Below are 14,850 nucleotides of genomic sequence, written 5' to 3'. Positions count from 1 at the left end.
TCTTCACTTGCTTTGGTTTTCCTGTAGCATTGTTCTGCTGCCTTCTGTGCGTTTACTTTTCATTTTGAAATTTTGTAGAAGAAAATTAAAACCACAATAAAGAAAGCAAGAAGTGAGGCAGGACGCTTTGGAACTCAAGTGGTCTCTGCAGGTAGCTTTTGTTGCCAGGTATTTATATCATTTGGTGTGCTGTGTGCTGCAAGTTTCAGGCATTCACTAATGCAACCAGACTGCAAACACAGCAAAGTATATTCATTTTTACTTATGGTAAGTGTTTCATTAAACAGGCCACTCATCATGATAATTGCATGGCTTGTGAGGATACAGTTTAATGTGTATGCCTGAAGTTAGGCATGTCAGTCATCCCATTATTCTGATTTTTCAGATATGATAACAAGTATTGTATTGTAATACAACAGAATATAGAATTATCTGTACTACTAGATTTAAGTCTTGAAAGCAGTATAGGTACCTGAATTCAACCCTCATGTTGGCTATTTTATCCTACTGGGAAATCAAGCTGAACTCTTCAAGGTTCTGCCCTTGCTCATCTTTATTTTGTACCAACAGGTGTCAGAAGCACCTCCAGTGTCTCCATGAGCACAGTGTAAAATATCTTAACCTCTGCATGTCAAAAAGAGCTTCATTTCTTTCTTCTACTGCAGGTGTAGCAATTGTTTATAATGTTATTTAACATCCCTCTTTTCATTCTTTTTGCAGTGTCTAGCAATTAACTCTGGACACTAGAATCTAGGTGTTTAAAAGATCAAGTAAATGACTGTCCACTATCAGGATGCAGAAGTATCCTACTGAAAACCCTACCAAAACCCCATACCAAATAAACAAAAAAAAAAAAAAACCCTTTCCCTCCCCTCCCCCCCAAATAAAAATCAAAGCCCAGACATTAAAGAAGAGAGATCAAACCATCACTTTAAATGTTGATATCATAGTTAGAAACAGATCTGAAGTTGTGATGGGATATAGACCTCACGTAACCATCTGGCGTCCACCCTTGCTGAGTATGTTTAGGTAGTTTAGGACACAGCTCTTCCTGGAGAGTAAGTAATACAAATTCTTTAGATGTGTGTGCCAACCTTTTTCTTGGTAATTGCGTTCAGTATTGTGAAAGATTTGTAGTGATAGAAGGCATGCAAAGAATATTTCTGGCAATATTAATGTTTGCAAAGTTGCCAACTTATATCTGAACTGCATGTCTAAATACATTCTGTTTTCCAAAGGTTTGAAAATGCCAGAACTGTGGGATGTATGTTGCCTAGTTTAACTGGTATGCTGTGAAAACCAGTATTTGGACTGTTTATTTTTTTTTCCATTTAGCATTTATTAAGTTGGTTTTGCATTTTCAAGGCCAACAGCATTAAATGAGTATCACACTATTTGTTCAGTTGTATAGGAATATAATGCTTCGTCTGTACTGTTGTATATGCTAGGACACTTTGCTCCTAAAAATAAACTCCTGTTGTTTCTGCTTGTAGAGTGGCTTTTTATACAAGTTTTCTCAATAGTTATCCTGTCCAGTTAGCAAATGCTTTCTGAAATATCTTTGAGTCAATTGAAGAGCTAGAGCTGTGAAACATATGCCAAAAATGGGCAAGGGAGAACAACTGGAGTGACTTCATTGGAAAATAGAATTTAGAAAATCAGTTAGGAGAAGAACCTAAGAAAATAGGAAGAAGTCTGGGTGGCCAAAAGAATACACAGTATTTTTAAAGGCTGCTAGAGACAAATCTTCCTGAGCTCAGGAATGCATTTCTCAGGCTCTGGCTGTCAATGATACAAATGCATATTTGGGATGTAATAAATCCATGTTCACAGTCTTACTTTTGGTTAAGCAAAGCAGTAACTTCACTGGAATTGCCTGCCTTGTAGATGACATACTAAGCTCCTCTGGTATGATTCCACTATATGGAAACAGTAGAGTTTTAGTTTAGTATTAAAAAGAGCTAAAGTCTCGTTTTATTTATTCATCCTTCCACCATATTTTGTAGAGTGGATTCATGCTTCTCCTGCAAGATTGTTTCACCAGCTTGAATCTCCTTCCCAGTGATGAATATCAAACCAGACTGACAAATTCAGCAAAAATGAATAACCTGTCCAGTCTGGCAATAAGTAGTGATGACAAGGCTTAAACAACTATGGAACTCTAAATAAACACTTACACCTAAACAAGGCTCTTCTGTAATTAGGTTAAAAGTTAAATAATCTGCTGTGTTCGCCTGTTTTGGTTCTGAGTAATCTCACCATTAATCAGTTTACAGAAAAATGCACATATATTCATGAAGATGGTCCACAAGCAGAAATCTGGAACAATGTACATGTGATTTTGGCTTAATTGTTTGGTTTTTTTTTTCTATTCTTGGGGAAATCGAGGCTTTTGTCCCCCAAAATTGTTATGGTACAATGCAGAATATATTTTCTTTTAATAAGACCATACTGTTCAGAAAACAGCTCTTGCTTCCCAGGAGCACATTTCTCCCCTTGTTTTTATCCCTGTTATGGCTTAAAATAGAAGGGAATGCTACACAGATGATCCTTAGGAAGTGATTTTCTGGGTTATTTCTGTATGTGCAAAGTATTTACTTTGTCTCATAGAAGTTGGTACCCAGATGTGTCAGATGTTTCCATTACTGCCTCTAGGTCTGGAGTCTCAAAACACAGCTAATACATCAGTAGCAAGTGTGTCCTTGGGGATGACTGAGTTCCATCAATTAACTGGACCATATGCTGAATGTAAGAAGTGGCTTTTCCCTTAGTGCTGACGGCTTGACTAATTTTGGCAATGGTAATAGTCTCCTGGTATCATATTAAATGCATATTTAAATAACACCTTACTCAGATTTAGAGCTGAAGTATCCTTACAGATATTTTACACTTTTAATTGAGCTGAGTTCAATAAAATTGTGCTTGATTTTCACTTGTAGTTCATTGTGGCTTAACAGGAGAATGAAACCTCTAATGCTTTAAGTACAGTCTGCTTCATCCTTGCTTTGCTGTCAGTGCTTCAGAATTTTTGCTGCTGTAGTTTTATAATATCTAGTCTGAATCTTCCTTGCCTTCTTGCAGTGCACAGAAGTATTCTGTGCACTCTGAACACAGAGAACAGGCTAATACGAAATAGCCAAAAATGGAAGTGGTAAACTCTTATTTTGAGAAAGGGAGCACATGGGGCTAAGCCAGAAGACAGGCAATTAATGAGCAGCAGAACAGACCTGGGATGAGATTTTTGAGAGGAGACGCTGTCAAAATAGACTAGCCCATAGGGAAGGATGTTACACATCTGTCCTAGTTTTGAGCCACCAGCTGCCCAGGGCAAAAGCACAGAGAAGATATTTTACCCCTTCCCAAAGAGGACATTAAAAAAACAAAAGCTCCATATGGATTGTAAGTTTAGATGGAAATTCTGTTTACAAATACATACAAAAGGCACTCAGGTAAAAGGAATACATTCACAAATTAAGCTCAGTTCTTTGCCTAGGCGTACCAGGCCAAAACCTTCCTGAAACCTCCACCGCCCCCCATCTGTCAGCTCAGGCCGACTGCAGGCTTCGACAGGCTCTGTGGTGTAGCCAGGAATTCCCTGCCAGACAAGACCAAGAGAAAAACCTCTCCCCAGCAAGCCATAAGGTAAGGTGTGTGCTCTACCCAGGATGGAGAGAGAAGAGAAATATTTGGCTGTACAGAGAGATATTTGGCTGTACAGTACAGCTGTACACCTGAGGGAGCTGGCATTGCTTAGCCTGGAGAAGAGGAGGCTCAGAGGAGACCTTATTGCTGTCTACAACTACCTGAAGGGAGGTTGTAGCCAGGTGGGGGTTGATCTCTTCTCCTAGGTAACCAACACCAGGACACGAGGACACAGTCTCAAGCTGTGCCAGGGGAGGTTTAGGCTGGATGTTAGGAAGGAGTTCTTCCCAGAAAGAGTGATTTGCCATTGGAATGTGCTGCCTAGGGAGGTGGTGGAGTCACCATCATTGGAGGTGTTTAGGAAGAGACTGGATGGGGTGCTTGGTGCCATGGTTTAGTTGATTAGATAGTGTTGGATGATAGGTTGGACTCGATAATCTCAAGGGTCTTTTCCAAACTGGTTTATTCTAGTCTAGTCTGATCTAATAGAGACATGCAGGCAAATGGAGTAGAATAACAGATTGCAGCCCTGGGATGAACTGCCCGTCCCCCTGGGACTCTCTAGCTTTTGGAGGCATTTTCTTTGTGGTTATACCAATTAACTCCTGATTTCTCTTTACCTGCCACATCTGCCTGCTGAAAGTGGAGTATCTCTTCTACTTAGGATTCTCTAAGATTATTTGCACTACTTACAGTATAAAAGCACATGACAGAGGCCTAATTCTAAGGGAAAAAGCTGATAGTTATATGCCCTTATGACTAATTAGAGAGGAAAATCATATTGCTGGCAGTCCTGCAATAAAGTACCTGCTACATCAAGAACGGAAGCAGTGTTTTGTTGCAGGTCACAACTTTCTTTCTGCGTCCTTGAAAATCTCCACAGGGGTGTGTGCATTGCTCTTCATTTGCAGTTTGTAAGGAGCTGTTGCCTTTCTGCTGTTACCTTATCTTATCCTAATTTCTTTAGCTTGTAATAGCTGTGGCCTATTTACTTTGGAGGTCTAAATCATCTTGGTTTAACAGAGGCATGGTTACCTGGGGCAGTTTCTATTCCCTCTAGAAGCATGCTTCTATGATTGTGATGTTTATAAGCCTCAAGCAAGCGGTTGGGAGGACAACGCAGCACTCAGCTCCAGATGGCCCAGTTTTCATGCCACTAACATGATTCTATTGTTTTTTAACATTTATTTTATTATTTTATTTTTTTTAATGAACAACTGCTTCTTTCTCACTTGCATAAAATGAATCTCTTGCTACAAGTGATTTTTCTGTGATCTTAATTTTGTACTGTGGTATGCTGTGGACTACTTCCCTCATGTTTCCTTCTCAGAACGACTTTTAAAGGCAGTGATATATATCCAATTTGCCTTCTGAACTATATCAGAGCTCGGTAACCTGTGAAACATTTACTGCTTCTTGCTTTTTGGAAGCCATGAAAGCCTTGCCAGACTATTAGAAAATCGAAGTACTGAAGTTTTGCATTTCATCTGCTAAGTCACCATGGTTAGTTAAACCTTTTTTTTTCTTATGGAATTCTGCCATTTTATGTGCAGTGCAGTTGAAAATGTTTCCTGAGAATAAGGTAACAGATTAGAAGTACTTTCCCTTCAGTACACCCTCTCAATTTTAAGATTTTTATTCCAGTTCTGAGTTTAGTTCAAGTCCATTTGCACCATGACGATGGTGGAAGCCAGTCACGATGCTTGCTGGCACAAGAGCACTGTTGTGTGACTGCTGCCTATGAAGAAAGAGGCTGCAAAAAGGGAAGAGGAGATAAATCAGCAATGACATTTTTTTTTACTCATCATTCCTTGTGTGTGTGTATGTGAATGAATAAGGAGTAAACAATGAAATCTATTGGAAATGTACCTGAATGAAGCAGTAGGTGAAGTAGTCTAAATTCTGTGTATATTTACATAGAATTAAACTCATACCTACCCAGGTTTGAAAACCTATGCCTAACAGCATGGTAATTCTGGATTGTCAGGAGATTCATCTGCATCACTAGCCACTGAAAGCTATTGTACCAGATGGAGATACCCTAATTTTGAAATATTTCTTTACTTTTTTTCATGCAGAGGCAGGCATTACAAATTCATTGAACAGGCATGTTTATATGTTAGCATCAGCTTCACCATGGGCTGCTGAGGTGAGGAGGGACAGATACAGATATGTTAGTGGATGTAAGGCCAGCCTGCTGACAGACACTTTATTTTGGTGTTTTAAACCAACTTTTTCTATAATCGAGGCAAAAATGATGAGGCTGCTTGCAGAAAATACAATGCAGAATCTTAGCAGCTTTTACTTGCAAATGGAAGGGAAAAATAAAGCAAAAATAAAAAATATTTTAATATTTGTCTGACTAGATAGTGGACAAAATGCTCTTAAATATCCCAGCTGCCTCTCTAGCAAGCAGCAGAAGCGATAGGACTTTCAGTGGAAATGCTTTGTAGTGGCAGGCATACTTCTATATGGTTCAGTTCAATTCTGCCCAGGGAGGTGGTGGAGTCACTGTCCCTGAAGGTGCTCAAGAGGGGATTGGATGTGGCACTTGGTGCCATGGTCTAGTCATGGGGTCTGTGTTGATAGGTTGGACTCGATGATCCTCGAGGTCTCTTCCAACCTTAGGTATACTGTGATACTGTATTCCAGATACAATTTTCCATAACAGTCTGGGTTAGTAACCAAGGCTTTATTTTAGATATATTCCCCATGGCAATGGGGACTCACCAGTGGAAACTCTTCAATGGCAGGCAACTCACCATTTGGTGTAAAAAGGACTATTAGTACAGTTGAGGTTTTTGTTATTGTTGGTTGGTTGGTTTTGTTGTGGGTTGTCATTGGTGTATGGGTTGGTTTGTTTTCTTTATTGGTGCTGTTGGTTTGTTTGTTTTCTGGTGGTGGGGGTAGTGTTTTGGTCTTTTTAACCTGTGGGGCCTGAATTTTTTAAATAAGGTCAGAGAACATCTGTTGTCATGAGCCTTGCAGCTGGGACAGATGAACAAATATTAAATGAATCCCAAAATACTTTTTCTTGGGGGAGAGGGTGGAGGAAGCCTGTGTCCTTTGGTGCAATCAAGCTGCGTATGTGAGGAATTTTCTATAATCAAACATAGAGAAGCCTAGGAAATTTTGATGCTTGGTCAAATTCAAATATTGAAAATTTACTTCCAACTGATGTGTTGGCTTGAGATGGAAGTCTTTTGTCTGGAGCCTGGACTGTGACTGAATGGAGTCTTTAGATTTCACTGTTTGGACCTGGAATCTAAGTTACATCTAAGTGTTTACAATTAAATTGATTTACTTCAGCCTAACCAGTTTAACTTTCACCACAAAGCCAGTCTGAGGTTGGAAAGGAAGTGATTTGCAACTCTCAAGAAAGATAAGATTGATGAAAACAATCACTTAGCTCCCAGAACACTTCCTATTTCCAGAGTACCACAAGGGAAAGGGAGCTTTATGTGTTGCTCCAGCTCCTGCCCCCACCTGAGATTTACTACATATAAAGCAGGTCCAGCAGAGAGGTTTGATACGGCATCATGTACGACACTTCATTACCTGTACAACTTTTCACTCTGTCAGAAAGACAAAGTACTCCTGGTTTAAGCTAACGTGTTGTTAAACAGACAGGAACATAGCGCATACAGAGTCAGTTGTCAGGGCTCTGCTGGCAAATGTGGTCATGCTTTTCTGTGGTAACTCAGTCACTTCTGATCACTGTACACACCTTTAAAAGCCTAGGTTTCTTCTAGGATTAGAAAACAGAATTGGACACCTGTTCATACAATTTCTTCTTTTAGATAGGTAAAAGATTCAAGGAGAATCAACTAAGAACAGATCTTGTAAGCCACCTATCCCTCCGTGGATGTTGGGGTGTGTTTTATTTGTTTTGGCTTTTTATTTTTAATTGGTTTTTTTTAAAGGTACATTTTAGAAGCTATCACTGCATGTCTGTTCAACAGCAGTGTGATTCCTAAAGGTCAGCACGAGCTGTCAGTTCTGCTTGCAATCGTCTTGTGCCAGCTAGTCTCCTCTAATTGCAGACAGGACTTGTAGAAAAATCCCATACCACACTCTGACTGATAGGAAGACAGAATCTGTCACAGCATGGTTATTTATTTTCATATTTTTTTCTTAATGTTTGAATGCACACCAACCAAAAATTTGCACTTAAAAGGATGCTCGTGTTCAATGTTGTGACACAAACATCATCATTTACTTTTGCAGTTCTCCCGGCTAAATTTAGGAAGACAGTTTTAGGTCATGAAGTCTAGAGAAACATTTCAAATACAGAAAAGGAACGTGTACAATTAATATGCCATGTATGAATTTATGTGGGTAAAATCTGAAATGGAGATTGTTCAACATGCTCTGTCTTGGCAGATTTATTTAGGATGGATTCTTCATTCTTCTGGCTGGAACGTCACGCGTGCATGAGTGCACACACACAGGGCACACAGCATGTTTGCAAGGGCTGGGCATTCCCTGGTATTTAGGATGGATTTAATTGACTACTGATTTAAAGACCTTGGGATCCTATAGGAAAGATCTACCAGAGAAAAACAGTAACCAGCAGATGTCCTAAGTTTGTGTTGAGAGCACTTGTATGGTGTAGTTAGCACCTGTGGTGCACAAGAATCAGCTACGATGTCCACGGTCATCAAAAAAAAAAAAAAGCCAGACACCAAATCCTGAAAAAAAGCAAAGCAGCAAGATAATTGGAAGATTGGTAGGAACAGGACAATAACTTGAACATCTGCGAGGGATTTGTGCAGAAGTAATGACAAAGGTCCTACAAGAGGGCTGCAGAGCGATGAGAGAGGGGCAATGGTTTGAGATTGGAGGGGAGGAGATTTGGATTGGGTGTTGGGAATGGGTTCTGTGCCATGCAGGTGGTGGAACACTGGAGTGGGTTGCCCAGGGAGGTGGTTGAGGCTCCATCCCTGGAGATACTCAGGGTCAGGCTGGACAAGGCTCTGGGTGGCCTAATCTAGTGGAGGATGTCCCTGCTGACTGCAGGGTGGTTGGACTAGATGATCTTTGGAGGTCCCTTCCAACCCAGGCCATTCTATGATTCTATGACTGCAATGCAACAGAACAGATTGCAGTAGAACAGGCTGGATTGAGCATGGCATCAGTACTGAAATCAAAGATGAATTCACAGTGGAGGGTGAAATGCAGAGATGAAGGGCTGTTGACGAAAATGTTCTGGGGGGTAAGATCTTCACTGCAGACAGTGAAACTGCATAAATTACCTATGAAAATTCTGTGAACAATATAATGTCCACCACAGATAATGTTTCTTTTAATTTACAGCAGAGATTCAACAGTTTTATAAACCCAGCAGTAGTGATTTATATCTATATTTATATCTACTTCACCCAATTAATTGGAAACAATGACTTATCATTTTCTGCCATGTCTGTGTATTGCTATCATTTCATGTAGGTTTGGCAGCATACTGTCTTTATTCTGAAGTATATATATTCTCTTGTACCCATATATATGCATCCATACCCAGGCATATACACTTAAGGCCTTTGTATTCTTTATATGAAGGAATATTTCTTTCCCTTGTTACCACATATGAAGACCTGAAAAATCCTTTGTATCAGATGTAAAAATGTAAAATTCTATAAATAACAGCCTTGGACTGGAGCATGGCTTGGAAAACACACTTGAGTTGCAAATAAAAAAGCAGCAGTCATATTTTGTGGTACAAATGACTGAAGAAAGTACAAAAAAACAAAAAGAAATTGCTGCAAGCATATAATCCTTAACTTTTATTAAATGAACTAAGTAAAATCAATAGAATATAGTAGTAGGAAGAGCAGTCTTTCAGATTTCAAGTTCCAAACTACCCTCCTTCCTATCAAAAGCTTTGGTACAGAAGGTTTCTTGCCCTGTTGTGTCAGCCTTCAGCTGACTTTCATATTTGTGACCCTGAGAAAATAACTTCTTTTTTATTTAGGTGGATAGCACTGTCTTGGGACAGAAGTTTAGGGAGAAACTGGAGTAAAAAGAACCTGATCTGGCAAATCTATAGAATTCCACCCCCACCACCCCTCCCCCCCCAGTTTTCTATTCTTTGGGAGTTTAAATGAATCACATGGCTTTGAAATAAATTTTTTTTGTTTATGAGCTCCAGAAAGCCAAGAAATCTAGAAGAGAGATTTTTCCATATTTTAAGTATCTGAGAGTGCAAAGAAATGTCACACACTTGTATTCTTAGAACATCGAATTTGAGTCATGAAGGAGAATCATGCAAAGGCACACTGTAAGCTAAAGGTTTCTTTATTCTAATAAATTATAGTTCTCATTTGCATACCTCTCTTTCTGCCTGTCAGTCTATGTACTTAACCTTTCAATTATTTATAGTTTCAATGTAATGAGTTTAAACTTATCAGTTCACATAACCAACCAAACCTCTCTGTCACTACCAATTATTAGTGTTTAATACTAACAACTGTCTCTCTGTTTCCCTCTGCTGTTCTGCTGAGACATTGTTTTTCTGCTCTAAACCCTTGGGTTGGGAAGCCCCACTTAGCTCTCTTTAAGGCCAGATTGCATTGCTTGTCTCTAAACATCCACCAGGTCTCCAAAACTATTAGGGAATGTGCGTCATGTTGTGTTCATGTTAAAGAAAGGCCCTGGAAAGCAGATGTATAAAACCACATAGAGTAAGACAAAAGATGACCTTTTAGGGCAGTATTGCCAGCAATGATAAAGACAGAGATGTCTTCTTCAGGTTGTTGGATGAAAATTTTTTTGGCTGAAGGTGAGATGAGCTAAGAGGAAAGCACCAGGTGGAAAGCGTTTTTTACCACCTGTTGCTTTTCCTTCAAGGGTATCCAGAGATAGAACCCGGTGTTTTCAAGCCCTTGCAAGAGCAAGACAGGATAGGAGCCAACAGCAGAGGGAAATACCCATGCAGTTCCCCCAGATCTGTTCTCGTGGAGTGAAACTTTGAGGTTTTATTCAGTGAAAAAGAAAATTTCATCTGAGCACAATAGATTTATTTGGGAAACATCTTCAGAGAAGACAGAAACCTTAATTACTACCTAAAATAAGTTTTGATTTACAAACAAATCTTATGTTGGGCAGGTTGCTGACATTTGCCTTACTCATGTCTTGATCCTGTTTCTGCTGTCTGAGTTACCTAAAGTGCTTGTAAACTGAGATAATGCAAGAACTAGTTGCCCACTGAGCAGCTTGCACCTTTCCAGTGATGTTGGCACTAGGAATCTAAACACCTCTGAAGAAAGGTTTTTTCCAAATTCTTGTCTATTCTGATTACCTTTTTATGTATGTCATTTGAAAGTGCACTGTAGGCCAGCTATTTTTTGCAAATCCTGGTGTGATTTCATGCTCAACTGCCTGTTAGAGTGTGGGCAGTTCTTTTGAATGACTTTGCTGTTGTTGAATCTTTTTTTTTTTTTAATGTGGGGAGTATTTTAGCTGGTTGTAAGTATGCATTGGGTCCTATATTTCTATTTAAACAGGCATTTATGCCTAGTACTAGTATTTTTATGTATTGTGAGATAGCTAGGGATGAGTATATAGATTCACACACTGTGCCTATGTATGTGCATCTTACCTCTGAAAGAATGAGTGATGAGCAGCACAAACTGTCTCTAATCACAGAGAGCAAGTATGCTAATGAGCAGTTCATTTTATTTTGCTGTTTATTTTGCTCAGAATTTCCCTGTGTGGGTCACAGTTTTTGTTACCATGAAATGATATAAATAACAAGCAAGTGGAAGCATCCTGTTGATGTAGTTGTTTGAGAATATTAGGGAAGGAAAAAACTTAGGAATAAGCACCCTATAATGATCTTTATCTTCTTCTCCCATGATACAGTTATTTCCTCCTGAAGTCTAATAACAAGGTAGGACTCCTAAGGAGTGCCTTGGGAATGAGTAAGGTAATTCAGCAGGGAACACTGCTCTGTCACAGTAAATTCACAGGTGGGACAAAGGGGTTTCTCACGCATACAGAGCTAAGAATGAACAAGACTACATAGTAATGCTTGATAAATTTTATTCTTTCTCTAACAACAGGAGCAAATTTGGGTATTTTCTTTTTGAACTTAGAGTATTTCAGGAAATTTATTGTTTACAAACTGTGATACATCTGTTCCTTTGTGTAGTTTCTGTTGAGAGTTAGATTGCAATAGTTTAGTTGAGAGTTAGATTGCAATCTACAGCACATGGTATGATTAATGTAAAATCCTAGCACAGCAACAGTACCACATATGCTGGATGCTGTACAGATATTCAAACAGGCACAATTCTGATTTCAACTCCTTGCAATTATCTTAAAAAGAAGATAAAATGAGCAAGTGGGTCAAGCAATAGCTGGGAGCAAGTAGGAATGGGAAAAAAACCCAACCAACCAAACAAGGTTATGTCTGATATTTTACCAGACAAAAAACCAAACCACAGGGTTAAAGCAAACACTAATCAAACTTCCTTTAGGGGTGTTTTCCTGCCTCTGCCTTTGACTTTAAAGATAACCAGCCTCAGTATATATATACCTGTCAACTCTGTCTTGCTAGTCAATTCCTGTGGCCTTCCCTTGGGGTCTTAATGTTGATGTTTTACACCGTAGCTAATGCTAAAGGAAAAAAGTCTGTTCTTAAAATATCCTTTTGGATCTCCTTTTCTATGCAGAACTGGAGACCTTCACAGACAAAGATTGGTTTATTATCTTGCCTCAGTAGGAGATCTCATAGTGCAACATACTTTTTCCAACAGCGGGGTACTAGTGTGTTGTGTGATCTCTTGCAAAGACATGACCACCAGAGGAGTAAAGAATTTGTAATACTCAGAAAGCAGAAACAATGTTATGAACATCTACAACGTGAGCAGATTTTGTTGAGACTGGGCTCTGGCCAGGACCAATAGTTCAGATGTGTGTCAGTCTAAGGAGACTTACTATTTTTCAATACTCTCGATGACATCTAGTCATCATTAAGTCTCTAAATGGTGACATCCAAGGGGAATTTTCAACTGCAAATATGAGACAAATTAGGGCTTTTGAGGATCAACAGTCATAAAGTTTGCCTGAGGAAAATATATTCCCTAGGGTGCCACAGTAACCAGGAGGAGGGTGCTGATTCTCCTCACTCTGTGGTATGCAGTCACTGGATGTCTCTGGCCAAATACACCTGCAAATTATAGTAAGAGGAAAAGCTTTCACTGAGAGCTTTCTTATGGAATCTTGTTTTCAAGAGCTTTAAATGACCTGAAATAGCTAAGCAGTACCTATTAAATAAAACAAATACAAATAAATGACAGAGACTACCAGAGCTGTCTGACTGTTGTGCAACCAGCCAGCATGACCTTTTACTGCGAAGTGTATAGAGAAATTTGTCCCCAAGAGTGAAGTCATTAAGTGTAATGAAGTAACCATAAAGCAAGGGAGATCTCTGCTGAATTGCATGTGCTATTTGTAGTTGCTGGGACACATCAGTACATGAAAACTCAACTGGAATGAATGGCAATTTCATGGCAGTTCATGCAAATGTTACTCATATCTTCTGGCAAGGTTATCTAAGGATAAAGCTTATAAAAAGAAGGTATTTAAATGAACCACTTGCTCTAATTGACTGCAGGTCTCTTCAGTATCTCCCTTGCTTATCTCATTGCCTTCATGCATTTAAAAAAATAGCAAAAATGCATTAAAATGAGTCTCTTTTGCATTTAGTAGATGAATTAAGAAACAATTACGTTACATGGTAAAATGTGAAAGGACGACTGACTTGTGATCCTGAATCATTCATTATGCAATAACATATACAAAGGGATGAGCAAATGTTTTAACACAGAATGAACTGTATTAAAATGCTAAGAGAATTTACCTTTTTACATTGTGAACCTAAAGTCCAGGGCCATTTTAAGTTAGATTGCTCAGTGCAAATAAAACTCCTCTGTGTAACTAGTTTATTGTATGCATCTGTACAGTAAATTTTGGCTAGTAAAGATCATTTCACCATAGATTTGCAATCAAAATGTCATTGAAAGATTGTTTATAATTGAAGCTGTAGTGAAAGTATCCAATAATTAAAAGGCTTGATATGTTCCTCAAGGAGAAATTTCAAGGAAAATAGAAGACAGTTAGGTTCCTTTGATATCTACTGTCATACCAAATAGAAATGATGAAGCGTGAATCTGAATCTGAAGCTGCTATTTACATATTCACCAATATAACTGTGATGTAATAGGCAAATTCTAAGCAAATTGTTTTAAAATTAGGAATTAATAATCCAAACACGAATGTCTACCACAAATCACTTCTGCTATTAATTTTCATTTTCTTCTGATTTAAATTGTTGTCATTCCATGGAAGAGCAGAACTGAATGCAATCTTTGATGATCAGTGATGTGTCCATAGGAAAACACTCAGGGAGCTGATTGAAATCAGTTCTGACCTGGGCCTGAAAACCCCTTGTGATGTTTAATAATGTATGTATCTGAAGAAATTGTGATCCTCTAATAAATCATTTATAAATGCAAAAAGAATGCTGGACTGATCATAAATGTTAACAGCAACACCACTTCCAACTCATTGTGCTTTATTCTGTAGATGTATGGTATTCAGCTTGGACAGATGAGAGGACGACTTGGTTTTCTGTTAGGCAGTGGTACCTTTTCATTGCTTAAATGTCAAAATGAAAAGTAACCTCTGAAGATCCAAGTATCTAAAATTCTTGCTGGGGAAAAAATAATGAGACCAAGATTGTGTCCAGATTTCCACAGAAGCCGTAATTTCACAGGATGACCCTGGGAAAGAGGATTTGTCCTGATAGTCATATAACAGCAGAGGATGATAACTGTAAATTAGTACATTTGTCTTTTCCTTATCACATGTTGCAGAGGTGGTGCTTTTAACTTTCTGGAACACATTAATCTTACTTAAAACTAAAACAAACACTGCAGCAGTAATAAAAGTTTATACAAAAAGTCAAAATTAAAAAGCCCCAGTGATTCATTTTATGTTTGAATTTCTGGTATGTATAGAATTTAACTCCAGGAACAATAACCATACGTCGGATAGAGATTGCAGGACTGATGTAAACTCCTGTATTGGAGCTATGTTTCTTAGTAATGCAGTCCACGGTCAACTCTGGGATATAAGGATATAAATACATGGTTAGTCAGTTGTGAGAATTGTGTTTGGTTTCTGAAATGAAATAGTTTTCTGGGC

The sequence above is a fragment of the Melanerpes formicivorus genome, unplaced genomic scaffold (genome assembly GCF_026170545.1).
Source record: "Melanerpes formicivorus ecotype bairdi unplaced genomic scaffold, bMelFor1.0.p_v2 SCAF_16, whole genome shotgun sequence".
In the NCBI taxonomy this organism is placed as follows: domain Eukaryota; kingdom Metazoa; phylum Chordata; class Aves; order Piciformes; family Picidae; genus Melanerpes; species Melanerpes formicivorus.
The sequence above is the reverse complement of the archived record's forward strand: the minus strand, read 5'-3'. Positions refer to the sequence as shown.